The sequence below is a fragment of the Portunus trituberculatus genome, chromosome 23 (assembly GCF_017591435.1).
Source record: "Portunus trituberculatus isolate SZX2019 chromosome 23, ASM1759143v1, whole genome shotgun sequence".
Lineage (NCBI taxonomy): Eukaryota > Metazoa > Arthropoda > Malacostraca > Decapoda > Portunidae > Portunus > Portunus trituberculatus.
In genome coordinates this window covers 7,824,770-7,842,269 of record NC_059277.1, presented here as the reverse complement: position 1 = coordinate 7,842,269, position 17,500 = coordinate 7,824,770, and the positions used below count along the sequence as shown (strand labels likewise).

Sequence of the window (17,500 nt, the reverse complement as noted above, 5' to 3'; positions counted from 1 at the left end):
ATCCCCCATACCTTTTCACCCTCCTTAATTTCTCACCTCCCCTCACACTTATCTCTATCAGCCCCATTACCTTTACTTCCCACATCCCCTTATCTTAACTGCTTCCATTACCTTTTTCCTTCTTTCATCTCGTGACTCTTCCACACCTCTCTCTCTCTCTCTCTCTTTCTTTCTCTCTCTCATCATTCCTCTTCAGCTTCCTCCCCACAGCAGGTAAAATGAGATTAAATTTATAGGAATTCGTGGTTTATTGCAGTAGTGTGAGTGATTTGCTGGGAATTTTAACCTTGGGGGTGTTTTGGTGGTTATTATGTGTGGTGTTGTTTATTTATCAAGGTCTTTTTTAATATACATGGTGATGTAAGTGATTCTGGTGTTTCCGTTCTCTTTTCTTATTCTTTTGGGTGTTTAGGGAGTGGTTGGTGAGGTGAGAAATTCTTGTCTTTTATCTCAGGCTCACTTGCTCATCGTGGGTAAAGTTCGTGACAGTACGTGACATAGTGATGGGAAAATAGAAACAATAGATAAATGATATGAAATGTATGTGATGTAATGCAGCTTTCACGATACACACACACACACACACACACACACACACACACACACACACACACACACACACACACACACACATACGAAGGTTAAATGCTCCCTTTTCACCTAACAGAAAGTAAATACAGGAGACAAATCAAATAAACACACACACACACACACACACACACACACACACACACACACACACACACACACACACACACACACACACCTATCAATGAACATGACTGATAAGATACACAAATATGAAAAGCAAACACAAACATATCTAGCAAATAAAGATGAATTAGTACAGAGAGGAAACGAGTGAAAAATTAAATGACAAACGGAATGACTGAGTGAATGAGTAAATGAATAAATATACATAGGAAAGCAAAGCAATATAACGAGAAGACTCCCCCCACCCCCCAACACCACCTCTCACTCCCCACCCCCGACTCCCTCCCTTCTCACCTGGCGCACGATTCAAGGTCAACACACACAGGTAAATTAATTAACAGCATTAATGAAAAATAATAATAATAAAAAGTCAAATTTCTTTACCATTTACAAGAGAGTAAAAAATAACTTGTACCAAACGAGTATTCTGGACACACACAAAGAGAAGTCACCTCCGAAACATGTATTGTGATTGTATTGTTCTGGTTAATGTATTGTATTATAGTGTGTGTGTGTGTGTGTGTGTGTGTGTGTGTGTGTGTGTGTGTGTGTGTGTGTGTGTGTGTGTGTGTGTGTGTTAAGACTTATTGATGGTGTGTTTTATTGTTGTTGTTTATCACTATTATTTGTAGTAGTAGTAGTAGTAGTAGTAGTAGTAGTAGTAGTAGTAGTAGTAGTAGTAGTAGTAGTAGTAGTAGTAGTAGTAGTTTTTTCATGCTCTCTTATTTTTACGTCAGATCAAAATTATCATCATCATCATCATCATCATCATTCATTGGCATTGTTTTTAGTCGGAGCTGTATAAAGAAGTATTGCATCAGAATAACATTACAGCATAGAATAAAGTATTTCTAAACGGCCATCAGTATATTGAATGGTGTGCAGTGTAACTCTGTAGTGGTGGTGTGTGATGTGTTAGTTAATAATGTACAGTGTTGTGTGTCCTGGTCTGCTGTATTGCATTGGTGGTGGTGGTGGTGGTGGTGGTGGTGGTGGTGGTGGTGGTGGTGGTGGTGGTGGTGGTGGTGGTGGTGGTGGTGCAATACATAGTGTCATAATATACCTGCATTGTATAAAGACAAGTTATTAAAAAAGAAAAAAAAAATCAGCATACGTATATACATTTACACAAACGATCTCCTACACTGAATGTTAATGAGATGAAGATGAAGGAATACATTTCATCTCACAGTAACAACAGTTCACGTAGAAAATAACTGCACATATAATAGCAACGAAAAGCAGTAGTAGTAGAGTAGAGAGAGAGAGAGAGAGAGAGAGAGAGAGAGAGAGAGAGAGAGAGAGAGAGAGAGAGAGAGAGAGAGAGAGAGAGAGAGAGAGAGAGAGAGAGAGAGAGAGAGAGAGAGAGAGAGAGAGAGAGAGAGAGAGAGAGAGAGAGAGAGAGAGAGAGAGAGAGAGAGAGAGAGAACGAGCGAGGGAGAGAGAGAACGAGCGAGAGAGAAAGAACGAGCGAGAGAGAGAAAGAACGAGCGAGAGAGAGAGAACGAGCGAGAGAGAGAGAACAAGCGAGAGAGAACGAGAGAACGAGATCGAGAGAACAAGAACAAGAACAAGAACAAGAACAAAGGAGAGGAGGTAGGAGTGGTGCATTTCCTTGTCACCTGCAGGAGAGGCACTTCACCAAATAAGTTTCATTGTTACAGGCGACACCAGCCCGCCACGCCAGCCACTGACACCCCGGGGAGGAGAGATGGGGACACAGGGACGCAGGGAGGCAGGGAGAGAGGGAGAAAAGGAGAGACGAGGAGCAGGGAGCAGGAAAAAAGCATGAGGAAGGAAATCATGAAGGTCGGAGGAAAGGGGAGAGAGAAGAGAGAGAGAGAGATGGAAATAATGAGAGAGTACAGAGGAGAGGAGCGAAGGAGGAATAGGAGGAATAGGAGGAAACGGGGGGAAAGAGAAAGCGTAAAAGCAGGAAATGCAAGAAAGAGAGAATAGAAGAAAAGGAAGAAAAGTTAATAGTATGAGAAACAGGACAGAGGTAAAAAAAAAAAGAATGGGAGAAGGAGAGGGAAAAAAATGGATGGGAAATATGAAGTAGAGAGATAAAATACATAATAAGAAAGGGAATAATGAAAAGAGGAAAAAGAATGAAGGGACGAAACGCGCTAAGGAAGAGACGAATAAGGAATAGAAGGAACATGAGGGAGAGAAAGAAAAGAAAGCAAGAAGGATAGAAAACATTATGGACTAAGATAACGGGGATGAAGGAAGAGGAGGAAGAGAAAAGGAGAAGAGGAGTCGAGGAGAAAAGGAGATGAGGAGAGGAGAAGGAGAAGAGAAACAGATGAAGAGACAAACACCTTTTTGTAACTCATTTAATTAATTAAGAAATCAGGTGAGTACGATATACCTTCACTGAAAGATTAGGTAAGCTCTCTCTCTCTCTCTCTCTCTCTCTCTCTCTCTCTCTCTCTAACATCATCACAACCCAACTAAAACAAAACTAAACCAAACTAAACATTCTTATTTCTTTGTGTTCCTAAGTGATCCAGCTCTCTCTCTCTCTCTCTCTCTCTCTCTCTCTCTCTCTCTCTCTCTCAACCAAAACTAAACTAAAAACACTCAACTCAATCTTCCTTTGTGTTCCTTCATGATCCAGCCCTCCCCCACCTCTACCAAGACACCCACACAAGCCCTGCCCCCCTTAACCCCACAAACCCCCAGATGTGGTGCAAAATGGCCGGCATAAACTCACCACCCTCGTAATGGACACTCGCCTGCCTATCGCGCGCATTCAGAAACAACTTACTCCCTCACAAAGACAGATTTCCAAGGCCACAAAGACGACTAGCCACGTTTTCCAAGACAATTTTTCTTAATATAAAGTAAAAAAAAAAAAAAAATCTTGTTAATTTATGAAGAAAACCATAAAGATACCCTTAGAAACACGATTATCTTCAACGAGAGAGAGAGAGAGAGAGAGAGAGAGAGAGAGAGAGAGAGAGAGAGAGAGAGAGAGAGAGAGAGAGAGAGAGAATACACAACCGCCTCTACCATACATAAAGAAAAAAATCAATAAATATTTCATGAAACACCTTAAAAAAATAAGACAATAACAAAAACAAACGAAAAGAAAAGAAACGAAACGAAACAATATAAAACTTGCCCCATTTCTATCTGGTTCTCGTCAAGGCAGTGATGTTATTCTTTATTTCTTCCATCGTTTCTGTTCGTTTCGTTCACCCGAGTCTCGCAAGCACCATTGGGAAGCTGAAGAGGCAAGATAACGCTGGGGTGAAATAATAACGAGGAGGAGGAGGAGGAGGAGGAGGAGGAGGAGGAGGAGGAGGAGGAGGAGGAGGAGGAGGAGGAGGAGGAGGAGGAGGACGCATAAATCAAGTGAGAAAGTACTGAGAAAGGGCGTGGTACCATGAGAGAGAGAGAGAGAGAGAGAGAGAGAGAGAGAGAGAGAGAGAGAGAGAGAGAGAGAGAGAGAGAGAGAGAGAGAGAGAGACACTGACTCAAGAACACACACACACACACACACACACACACACACACACACACACACACACACACACACACACACACACACACACACACACACACACACACACAAGAGCCACGCGTCACATCATGGCAACTTCTGTAACTCTCACACACTTTATGGTTCCTAACACCGTAGTATTTTTCTTTTACCGCCAAGGAACACCAGGCAGGACGAGGGAAGGAAGGGGAAGGATGAGGCGGGAGGGGAAGAGGGCTAGGGACTGAAAGAGGGGAAGGAAGGGGAAAGAGGGACTGAGGTTGGAAGAGGGGAGGAAGATTTGGGCTGGGGACTGAAAGAGGAGGAGGGCGATGGGGCTGCTGGCTGGAAGAGGGGAAGGAAGGGGAAAGCGGGACTGGGAACTAGAGGAGGGAGGAAGAAGGGGCTCAGGCTGAAAGAGGGGAGGGAAAGAGGGGGCTGGGGGTTAGAAGAGGGAAGGGAGAAGGGGATCGGGTTGGAAGAGGGGAGAAAAGGGGAAGGAGGGGAAAAGGGATAAGGAGGGAAAGAGGGCTGGGGGTTGGAAGAGGGGGAGGGAAAAGGGATGAGGACTGACTGAGGGGAAGGAGAAGGGGGCTGGGGCTGGAAGAGGGGAAGGAAGGGAAGGACGGACTGAGGGATGGAAGAGGTGGTGGGAGATGGATTGGGACTGACTGAGGGGAGGGTGGATGGGGAGGCAATGTTGGGGGGGGATTATTCTAAATCACAGCCCCACTAATGCGTTCCCGTCCCTTCCTATTTGCTCTTTCCCCATCTAGTCATTCTTCCTCCTCCTCTTCCTCATCCCCCAACTTCTTCCTCCTCCTTCTTTGACGTACCACATCTTCAGTTCCTCCTCCTCCTCCTCCTCCTCCTCCTCCTCCTCCTCCTCCTCATGGCCAATCTCCGTTTTTCTTCCCTCAATCTCCTCATCTTTCTATTCTCCGCAGATTTCTTCAGTCAAATATCTGGACAGAATTGCAGAAACATCACGGCCTCTAATGGCACGACACACACACACACACACACACACACACACACACACACACACACACACACACACACACACACAAGACGTATGTATAATGTAATCTCAACCTTTCTTTTCCTCTCTCTCTCTCTCTCTCTCTCTCTCTCTCTCTCTCTCTCTCTCTCTCTCTCTCTCTCTCTCTCTGTATGAATTGAGTGAAGTCATTTGTTACTTAACGAGTGCAGGAGAGGAAGGGACACCAATCAAGTCATAAATCAAGGAGAAATAACAAGAGAAAGGGAGGAAGGCAGAGCGAGAGGAAAGAAACACAAACAATCACTCTATCGATTGTTACAAGGAATAGAGGCGAGGGAAGGAAAATTTACTTTAGTTCATCTTTAAGCCGCCGCGTTCTCTACGAGTCGCTGCGAGGCGGACAGCAGGGAACACTTCGCTTTCCCGCGCCACGCTACACGGGAGGAGCAGGAGCAGGAGCAGGATCAGTAAGACACGAAGAATTTTAAAGTACTAAGGAGTGGATAGAAGGAGCAGGGAGCAAAATAAGGGGACTAATCAGCTATTAAGGAGTGGAGTAGGACCAATGAACAGGAAACGGGGACTCCAACGCCATTAACCCCTTCAGTACTGGGACACCTTGAGATTTGTGTACCATTAGATCATTTTATTGACATAAGGAAGGGTCTATGGAGGGCAGAAAATTAATGGCCACAGTCTTCACTATTCTAATCCCCACATGAGTTTCTGAAACAATGTAAATCACCAAATAGTAAGTAGAATGAATATGGCACTGACGGGGTTACAGAATAAGAGCATATTTTTTTTTTTTTTCATGTAAGGGAGAACTGTCGAGGGCAAAAAAAAAAAAAAAAACTACATTTGAAAAAAAAAATACCCACTAGAATTGCAGTCTCCTAAAAGATATGAAAGAATTAGTCAAAAGAGTGGGACAAATGTCTTGACACCTCTCTCTTGAAAGAAGCAGCAGGAAGATGGAAATACAGAAGCATGTAGGGAATAAGACACAGGGACTCCTACTTTATCAAGGAGGCAGTAGGAGCAGGAGTAGGACACAGGTGACTCCTCCGTCATTCTAAGGAGTGGAGTAAGAGGAGCAGGACACTAAGGTTACTAAGGAAAGGAGTAGGAGCGGAAATAGGACACAGGAATTCGTAAGTTACTAAGGAGTGGAGTAGGAGTAGAAAAACAGGAACTGCTACACTACTGACAACTTGTACAATAAATAGTACCTCCTTCAGTACCATGACGCGTTTTTAATATTCATTCTGCTTACTATTTATCTTATACAGCTTCAGAAACTTATGTGGGGATTAAAATAGTGAAGACTGGCCATTAATCTTCTGGCCTCCATAGACCATTCCTTCTGTATATAAAATTGTCTAATCATACCCAAACTTCATAGTGAAAATGCGTTCCAATAATGAAGGGGGCTAAGGACGCTAAGTACCATGACAACGTTTGTTCCTATGGTACTGTAAAACCTATTTCGTTAAAGGGGATAGAAGGAGAGTGAAGGAAAAAAAATTTAGAGCCAAGCATTTATTTTCTTCCAAGGAAAGTGAAGGAAAGAATTAAGAGCCAAGCAATTTTTTCTTAAGAGTGAAGGAAAAAAATAAGAGCCAAACATTTTTCTTAAGAAGAGTGAAGGAAAAATCAAGAGCCAAACATTTTTTTTTTCCAAGGAGAGTGAAGGAAAAAATTAAGAGCCAAGCCTTTTTTTTTTGTGTGTGTGTGTGTGTGTGTGTTTGTTACTGTAGACTTTTACTTATAAGGTGGATGATGCTGAAGACCACTTTTGTTACTCCTCTGGCACTGTAAACTTATTTCCTTAAAGGGGGATAGAGGAAGAATGAGGGAGAGGATTAAGACCCAAACATTTTTTTTTTTTAAGTATGTTACTCTAGACTCCTATCTATAAGGTGGATAGGAATCAATAAAAAGAATCAAAACCATATTTGTTATCCTTGTGGTACTGTAAACTTATTTCCTTAAACGGGGATTGAAGAAGGAAAATGAAGCATAGAATCAAGAGACAAGCATTTCTTTTAGTATTACTCGACTTTTATCTATAAGGTGGATGATAATCAAGAGCACATTTGTTATTCCTATGGTACTGTAAACTTATTTCTTTAAAAGGGAGATGAAAAAAAAGGAGAAAAAAAAAGCATAGAATCAAGAGCGAAGCATTTCTTTAACTATGATACTGTAGAGAACGTTTTTAGAAGCATAAAATTAAGAGGCAGTAATTTTTTTTTCCATAGTACATGTATTGTAAATTCGTGCTCTGTTCAGGGATATAGAATTAAGAACTAAGCGTTGTTTATTGCTTTCCTTTCAACAGTGACGATATCTACATCCTTTGAGCAATGCAGTTGTATGAAATCGTTCAGATGTGGCTTAAAAGAATGGCGTTGTCTTATCTTCAAAGGAAAAATTTTTTTAACCAAGGTATTGTAATCTTAAAAGGAACATTTCTTCTAACTAAGCTACAGTAATCTTCACGGAGACAATATTATTCTTTTTTTTTTTTTAACCAAGGTACTATAATCTTCACAGGAACATTCTTAAACTAAGGTACTGTAGACTTGCGTGCGTGTTGATGACAGGGACCCTTCACTCACCTCTTATTGCTGGTACAGGAAGCCCCTCACTCGCCACGGCCCTGCAGGAAGGAGAGACAAGAATGAATACCTCGTGCTGCTCATATAACGACACACTGACTTCACAATAAACAGGATAGCTAATAAATGAAATAACGACACACTGACTTCACAATAAATAGGATAGCTAATAATGAAATAACGACACAGTGACCTCACAATAAAAAGGATAGCTAATGATGAAATAACAATAAACATTAAGTGTCCCAAATGAGATAACCTGACAAAAACAAGACAGAAAAGTCCGCCAAATACCGTCATGCAGTAAGAGAACACCAAATGCCGCCAGAAACACGTGCTGTAAAAGTCAGGAAGCTTTCACGAGGATGAAGGCGCCGGGGTAACTTAATAATACATTCATACAACGCACATTCCCAGCAGGTGTCAGTGCGGCCTCAATATGGAAAGGGAACAGTAGCAGGCGGCGGGTGGATGGCGGTGGATAGCGGTGGATGGAGGTGGACGGCGGGCAGCGGGCGGCGACAGGAGTGGAAAACAATGCATCAAGTTATTTAATATTCCTGGGAAGGGACGCGGCGTGTGACGGGCACAGGACGACCTCACCCTTTGATGTCCAGTCTGCCGTCACTCCTGCCGCCGCCGCCGCAGCCCCCACTCGCCATCCTACCCCCCATAACACCATCCCCTCCTCAGTAACTCGTATTATTAAACAAGTCATTCCGTGAAGAACCTCGTGGAGTGTAAAATTGTACCGCTTATTCAGAAAGTCGTAAATGTGATTGTGAATGGGATTGTGAATGGGCGAGTAATGTATATTTGATGATGTGACCCTGTATCCCGCCCCTCACTTCCCCTCCCAGACCTCTCTGCCTCCCCGCTCCCCTTTCCCTTCCCTCACACATCATTCAGGTCTTTCCGGTGTCTCGGCTCCCAAGGCAATGTAAGTTTCCGAACAATACTCCCACTGTACGTAGGTTCTTGAAGTCTCTCTCTCTCTCTCTCTCTCTCTCTCTCTCTCTCTCTCTCTCTGATATAATTTGTAGCTTGATACGAAATTGTTTTGATAACCATCTATTATTTCCTTGTAATATGTTTTCTGCTTGTGACTTTTTGTAAGTAAAAGATTGATGAGAATTGATTGGTAGAGATAGATGAATAAATAAATAAACAATTAAATAAATAAATAGATAGATAATATGAATAAGAGACACGTCTTCAAAATCATCAAGGATATTTTTTTAAACTTAAATAGTAAGTTTTAAAAGCAACACGTGTGGATAATATTCAAGTTTCATAAAGCACACACACACACACACACACACACACACACACACACACACACACACACACACACACACAGACACTTCCTGCTCCTGCAATTAGCATATCTGGCTGCCAATAACTGTGCTTCATTAGCTTCTTCAGCTTCCTTTTATATCTTGTTTACATCTTGCTGCTTCAATTTATTCACCTCACCCTTACCCTTAACATTCACGACAAACTTGAACTTATTACTCTTCTTACTGCCGTGTGTGTGTGTGTGTGTGTGTGTGTGTGTGTGTGTGTGTGTGTGTGTGTGTGTGTGTGTGTGTGTGTGTGTGTGTGTGAGGAATGTTGTGTGGTATGCGAAGTCACTACAAATGCCAGACACTTCTTTGCATTTCCACAACACTTCTGTAATCTTTCTATATCTTTACAATCTTCAAGAGAGGAGTGAGAACAGAGGAGAGCCAAAGAACGCCTTACTTTCTTCCATACGCTATTGAAACAAGTACACCAAAACACAACCAATAAAGACTAAGGAAAACTCAATATTTCTAACCTCCACAAACAAACAGCATTTAACCCTTTATCTTAGCTAACTCTTCAACCTGCACTGGGACTAGCTACTAAGTGGGCCTGTTTTCTTTACTCTTTCTGTTGCCCTTAGTTTAGCTTAAATAAAAAGGTCATCCCAGCATTAGTCACTCAACACATACCTGTATAAAGAAAAATGACAATAAGTGCGTGTCTTGTATATCCTTTGAAGACAGCGAGGAATGTAAAGGAAGGCGTGTTGGGTTTAGCATTGCAGTGTGTTGGTTTAAATGTCCGTTTTCAGAAACACTTTAATGGCCAGTCTTCACTACTTCAATCCCCCACATGAGTTTCTGAAGCTGGATAAAATCATTAAATGGTAACGCGAACGAATATGGAAACGCGTCATGGTACTGAAGGGGTTAAAAACACCTTAAAAAAAATCGTGTAAATTTAGATACAACCTTGTGGTGTTCAGCAAAAAGCAGTCAGCAATCCGATGATCTTTATTCTCTTGGTGTACAGAGGAGTGGGGCGACTACACAGCTCGTCTTCTGCTCTCCCACTGACCCGACGCCTCGCGTCACAGTCGTCCTCACTTCCCCTCCCATAACAAGCAATTAACTAGGTAACTAGGTACAAGGGTAAGAGCCAACGACACCCAAGTATTTAACCCATCACCTACACACATCATAGTACATTACAACACAGATACATATACATTACATTACAAACCTTTTGAAATGGTGGAGGTGAAGCACAGAAGAGTTGAGAATATGAGCTTAAGTTACCAAGAATATCATGGTATCAAAACAAAACCAGTGTGTTACTTTGAGTTGCCTACTAATCCTTCTAAAATTACTGATAAAAACTACCACTGCGTTGCGTTGGCTTTCTTGAATGTTACATATCGTTCGTTAGTGTGTTGAATCGCTCCGGGTTGTACTGGTAAGGCGCCCCGAGTATTGCGTGGCAGTGTTGAGTTGTTGTACTGTGTTGTGCATTGCCGCTACTCTTAATCCTCACGGCAACACATATCACACGAAGGGCGGACCAGCGGCGAGGAAGGGATTGGAGGCGGATTGGCGGAGAGGAGGAGGAGGAGGAGGAGGAGGAGGAGGAGGAGGAGGAGGAGGAGAGGAGGAGGAGGATCGGAGGAGGAGAAGTAGGAGGAGGAAGGAAGAGAGGTATTGGAAAGGGAAAAGCTGTGGAAAGGGTGGTGGGAGGAGGAGGAGGAGGAGGAGGAGGAGGAGGAGGAGGAGGAGGAGGAGGAGGAGGAGGAGGAGGAGGAGGAGGAGGAGATTGAAGGGAATAACAACAGGGCGAAAATACAATACACTCCCGTTATGGAAAACAGAAAAAGATAAAACTGTTTAAACCTAACCTAACCTAACCAATCCTAACCTAACCTAACGTAACCCAACCCAACCCAACCTAACTCAAACTAATCCAATCCAATAAAACCCAACTAAACCCAACGCAGCCCTAACTCAAGTCAACCTAACCTAATCTAACCTTAACTTAACCCAACCCAACCCAACCCAACCCAACCCATTTCCAACTCAACCTAACCCAGTGTAACCCAGCCTTCAGTTAAGCACAGATACAAATGTTCACCTTTCCACTGCTCGTCTCTCTCTCAATAAATATTTCACTTCCTTCCCCCTAATCGATGTCTGGTCTTGTCTGCCGCCTCTTATCCTCGTTCCTTCGTCCCCAAGAGTCCTTCACACACACGAGGCTTCCATTCATTCATTTGCATACCATCGTCCTTTCCTATTCATCGTTATTTGCCTTTAAATTCTTCTTCTTCCTTCTTCCTGTTTGATTTCCTTTAAATATCTTGTTGTGTATTTTCTTTTCATTCCTTCTTTCTTAATTTTTCTGTTCCTTCTTTATTTGCTTCTATGTTTTCCCTTTTTTTCGGTTTTTATTTTTTTTTCTTCTATTCACTGTTATGTATCTTCGTTCCAATATTTTTCCTTTTCCTTCTGTATTTATTTCTATATTTTCCCTTTTCTCGTTTTTATAATCTTGCTTTTTTGTTCCCTTCCTCTATTCACTGCTATGCATCTTCGTTTAAATATTTTCCCTCTTCAATTTCCCTCTATTCCATTCTTCTTCCTCTTCTTTCTCCTCTCCCTTTACTAAGCCATTTCTTCCTTTCATTCTTCTTCGTATTCATCTTTTTTTTTTTACTTTCCTCAATATGTCTTGTCATCGAAACCAGTACATATTTTTCTCTCCTCCTCCTCCTCCTCCTCCTCCTCCTCCTCCTCCTCTTCCTCCTCCTCCTCCTCCTCCATAATGAAAAGGTGACCCAGAGAAATGACACTGATATGAAAAATGAAGAGAGGAGGAAAGAAAGGTAGGAAAACAGAAGTCAAGTTTTTGTGCGACCAGAGGAGGAGGAGGAGGAGGAGGAGGAGGAGGAAAAAGAATGACTCTGAAGGAAGGCAAGAAGGAAGGAAGGAAGGAAGGAAGGAAGAAATAGAGGAACTAAAGGAGCCGAAGAAGGGGAATGAGCTGAAAGAGGAAATGAAGGAAGATAAAAAGGAAAAGAGGAGGGAAGGGGTCACAATGAAAGGAAAAAAAAAGAGGAATGGAAATAGAAGTATGAGAGGGAGGGAGGGAGAGAGGGAGAGAGGGAAGAAGGGACAGGAGGGAAGGGAATATTAATGAAGGAAAACACAAAAGAGAGAATGGAAGGGAAGGGAAGAGAAAGGAAAGGAAAAGAGGTACATGTGAGGAAAGGAAAGAAGAGGGAAGGAAGGAGGAAAGAAGGGAGGGAGGGAGGAGAACACCTTAGTAATCCTGGGATCTGAGAGAGAGAGAGAGAGAGAGAGAGAGAGAGAGAGAGAGAGAGAGAGAGAGAGAGAGAGAGAGAGAGAGAGAGAGAGAGAGAGAGAGAGAGAGAGAGAGAGAGAGAGAGAGAGAGAGAGAGAGAGAGAGAGAGAGAGAGAGAGAGAGAGAGAGAGAGAGAGAGAGTCATCTTGCTTAAAAATAGACAGAAGGAGAAGGGAGAGAAAGAGAGAAAACAACACAGCTATTGTCTTTCACCGCACTACCGCGCCATGTTCCGCCCACCTCCTCCTCCTCCTCCTCCTCCTCCTCCTCCTCCTCCTCCTCCTCCACCCCTTCCTCCTTCAATCCGTCTCTCCCATGTTTCCTCCTTCCCTACATCCCATATTCACCAGTCTTTTTTTTTTTTTTCTTCTTTCCCTTCGTTTCTCTTCCTTACATTTTCCATATTTTTCCCTTTTCATTTCCTGCTTTTCCTTCTTTTCTGTTTCCTTCAATCTCTCTCTCTCTCTCTCTCTCTCTCTCTCTCTCTCTCTCTCTCTCTCTCTCTCTCTCTCTCTCTCTCCATTTCTCGTGTTCTTTCTTTCTTCCCTCCATTCCATATTTGCATGCGATTTAATCATTTATTTTATCTTCCTTTCTTTCTTCAGCTTTTTTCCTTGTCTCACTTTTTCTCTCTCCAGTGTTCTCTCCTTCCCTTCATCCTATATTCACTTTGTCCTTTCATACTTTCTCCCTTCCTCCTTTTCTTCAGCTTTCACCTCTTCTATCTCATTCTTTATCCTTTCTTCCTTATCTGTTCTCATTCCCCCAACATTCCTCTTCTCTTCACTTTCACCTCCTCTCATATCCTTTTCCTTACTAATTCTTCCTCTCTATCTCTTTTTCTCCTTCCTTCCCTATGGTCACCTGACTTGCAAACTACGTGATATTAATTAACACACCTGTAGAAACATCACCTTTTTCTAATTCAACATCTTCAGTACCATGACACGTTTTCGTATTTATTTTGATTACTATTTCGGTGGCTTTATACAATTTCTGAAACTTATGTTGGGATTAATATAGTGAAGATTCTGGCTATTAATCTTCTGGCCTCCTAAGTAAATAAAATCGTTTAATCACACTAAAAAAAAAATCATAATAAAATTGTGTCCCAGTACTGAAAGGGTTAACATTCACCTAATGCACCTTGCTTTAACTTAACATAATCAATTTTCTTCCTAACTTAACCTAGCTTTACCTAATCTAACTTAACCTAGCTTTACCTAATCTAACTTAACCTTCACTAAACTTCCTAACTTAGCCTAACCTAACCTAAAATTACCTAACCAACTTAACATTCAGCCAACTTAACCAAATCTAACCTACCATAACCTTCCTAACTTAACCTAACATTACCTAATCTAACTTAACCACATCTAATCTAACATAACCAGATCTCTCCCTAACTTAACCTAACCTAATTTTACTAACTACACTTAACATACCCTTAACTTAACCAAATCTAACCTAACATGACTAGTTTTCTTCCTAACTTTACCTAAACTAACCTAACTTAACCTTCACCAAACTTAACATAACCATTCTCTTTCTAACCTAAAATTACTAACCACACTTAACATGCATCTAACTTAGCCAAATCTAACCTAACGTGACCAGTTTTCTTCCTAACTTACCACAACAGAGCATTCAAACGTTTCTCCAGCATCATCTCAACGTTTGGCAGGCCACAGTGAGTAATTAAAGGCTTTCAGGGATGTTTTCACGAGTCTTAGTTTAACAAGTGGTCTGCGTCATTACTGGGAAAAAACAGACACGAGAAACCGGCTAATCATCTCTGTGGCCTTGGTAAATTGTCCTTATTAGATCCTCACAGAATTAAGACCACCATCATCACCACCACCACCACCACCACCACCACCACCACCACCACCATCACCACCATTATCATTATTTCAGTCTAACAATTATATACCCATTAGAACTCCCTTTTACAAATTTAATCCTAATCTAACAAAACTACAACCACCACCACCACCACCACCACCACCACCACCACCACCACCACCACCACCACCACCACCTCAGCATTACACAAAAATAACCTTTGTAATAATTCAGCCAATGGGTCAATTTTCACTGATTTCACTTTTTTTTCACGAGTTTTCAAGGCCAAGGAATATTTCACGACAGGAAGGTCATTGCACTATATCATTCTCTCTCTCTCTCTCTCTCTCTCTCTCTCTCTCTCTCTCTCTCTCTCTCTCTCTCTCTCTCTCTCTCTCTCTGGGATTCTTTATGCTCAATTAGATGAATAAATAAACAAAACGGAGAGGTCTAACATTTATTTTCGAGGAGGAGGAGGAGGAGGAGGAGGAGGAGGAGGAGGAGGAGGAGGAGGAGGAGGAGGAGGAGGAGAGTTTACTTTTCTAACATTCACCACATGTCCTCTTCCTCTTCCTCCTCCTCCTTCTCCTCCTCTTCCTCATGTAAACTTCCTTGTAAAGTTTCCTCTCTCACCTCCTATTTACGCAAATTTACGCGTGTTTATGTCTGTCTGTCTGTCTGTCTGTCTATCTGTATGTATGTGCATGTATGTGTATGTACGTATGTGTGTTTGTATGTGTATTTATGTGTGAATGTATGAGATCGTATACAAAGAATCAAAGTATACATGTTTATCTCTCTCTTCATCCTTTTTCCTTCTTATTTCCTCCATGTATCTTCCCTTTCCTCCATGTTTCCTTCTTTGTTTTTCCTTTTTCTTGTCTCTACTTTCCTTTTCCTTCATTTCTTTCCGTTTCTCTTTCCTTTCTATATTTATCTCTACATTATCACATTTCTTTACTTCATCTCTTTTTTTCCTTATTGTTTTTTCTCCTTTTTTCCTGCGCGTATCTTCCCTTTCCTTCATATTTCCTTCTTTCCTTTCCCTGTTTTATCTTTCCTTTTCCTTCATTTTTCCGGTTTTTATTTTTTTCTTCATTTATCTCTACACAGTATTTTTCTTTTCTTCATGGTTCCTTCTTTGTTTTTCTTTTTCTTGTCTTTTCTTTATTTTTTCTTTCATTTTCCCGTTTTCTCTTTTATCACATTTTCTTTATCCTCTCCTTTTTTCTTCCTCCAACTCTTCTTAATTTCCTTTTTTCTTCCTTCCATATTTTATTCTTTCATTTCCTCCAAAGTCCTCCTCCTTCTTCTCCATTTCCTTCCTTCCTTTGTGTTCCTCCTATGTCCTCCTTTCCCTCTGACATGTGTGACCTTCGTGTGACCTCCGTGACCTCTGCTCCTCTACATAATGCACACGTGACCTGGTGTGACCTTTGCCGCCATCAGGAGTCATACATATACCACCTTTCACCTCAGGTCTCCACCTTAATAGTCATGACACACGCCTAACCTTTCCTTCCCTTACGCCCATTCCTCCTCCTCCTCCTCCTCCTCCTCCTCCTCCTCCTCCGCCAGGCAAGGCTGCTGCACCACCCATTCGACATACACACTGTGCATCCACGTACACAATGCACACACAACATGACATTTACCAAGCGTTAACACTTTCCCCCACAAACACAAGTAGTCAGACGTAGATTACACATTTCCTTTTCACTCTCTACTAAAATTCCATGTGATTTTTTCCTGCCAGCCTCGGTTGGAGGGAGGGGTGGGTGTGGAGGAGCCTTCTGTTTTGCTGTCCTGTCTCTACCACTAGTAGTTAGTAGATAGTCTCCACAAACAGCCTAGTAAGGACCTAAGGGTCTGTTGCTGTTTGTCTTCCTTTGTATATTCCTTTATATATTCCTCCTCCTCCTCCTCTTCTTCTTCTTCTTCTTCTTCTTCTTCTTCTTCTTCTACTTCCTCTTCTCGTTCTTGTTCTTCTTTTTCTCATTGTTCTTTCTCTTCTATTTCCTCTTCTTGTTCTTGTTCTTCTTCTCCCTCTTCCTCCTCTTCTTCTATTTCCTCTTCTTCTTTCTTCTTTTTCTTCTTCTTCTTCATATGCTTCTTATTTTTTATGTGTAATTTATTTTTCATGTTTTTTCTTATTTTTCTCTTCTCTTTATTTTTCTTCTCAACTGTGTTTTCTTTCCTCCTCTTTCCTTTTTCTTAATTTTTCTCTCTATTTATCTATCCATCTGTATTTTTTTCGTTTTTTTCTCTTTATTTCTCTTCTTCTTCTTCTTCTTCTTCTTCTTCTTCTTCTTCTTCTCAGTTGCCTTTTCATTCCTTCTTTCTTCTTCTTCTATTTCCTCCTCTTCTTCATAATGCTGATTTTCTTTCTATCTCTCCACCAATTTATTTTCTTTTTTTACTTTATTTTCTCCTTTTCCTTCTTTTCCTTCTCTTCTCAACACCATTTCCTTCATGCATTAATATTGTTACTTTATAGTTTTCTTCCTCCTCCTCCTCCTCCTCCTCCTCCTCCTCCTCCTCCTCCTCCTCCTCCTCCTCCTCCTCATTCAAAATCAAGTCTTCTCTTCTTCCTCTTCCTCTTCCGTCTTCATGTAGAGAGGAATGAATGCAAACCAACCAAATGTCCTTCTCCTTCTCCCCCTGTGTCTTGGAGGAGGAGGAGGAGGAGGAGGAGGAGGAGGAGGAGGAGGAGGAGGAGGAGGAGGAGGAGGAGGAGGAGGACTGGATACAAAGCGAGGAGTCCAATACGTTTCCTTTCTTGAATCAATATTAATCTTATGCATAAACAAGGAGGAGGAGGAGGAGGAGGAGGAGGAGGAGGAGGAGGAGGAGGAGGAGGAGGAGGAGGAGGAGGAGGCACTGTTGCTGGCACTCTTGACCTTGTGACCTTTAATCAAAGCACCAGGTACACATCAGGTCAAAGCGGTGAGGGGAGGTGAGGGGAAGACAGGTCAGGGTGAGGGGAAGACATGTGAGGGTAGGTGAGGGGAAGACAGATCATGGAGGGGGGTGAGGGGAGCGGAGGGGAATGGGGATGAGGAGAAGACAGAGGGGCAGTGAGGGGAAGACAGGTGAGGGAGGGGAGGTGAGGTGAAGACGGGTCAGGAAGGGGAGTGAGGGGAAAAGGGGAAGGGAGGGAAGTAAGGGGGGATGAGGGGA

The 17,500-nt window shown here is 42.2% G+C and overlaps 1 protein-coding gene across 15 annotated transcripts in view; it reads right to left on the bottom strand.

The window, feature by feature from the left end:
• LOC123507636 (plasma membrane calcium-transporting ATPase 2-like) overlaps positions 1 to 17,500 on the bottom strand; it is a 227,727-nt gene that overhangs the window by 154,180 nt on the left and 56,047 nt on the right. For all 15 annotated transcript variants that reach the window (XR_006675696.1, XM_045260674.1, XM_045260675.1 and 12 more), the window contains one exon: positions 7,832 to 7,872. The gene's annotated coding sequence lies outside the window, so the exon portion shown is untranslated. The remainder of the gene's footprint in view (positions 1 to 7,831; positions 7,873 to 17,500) is intronic.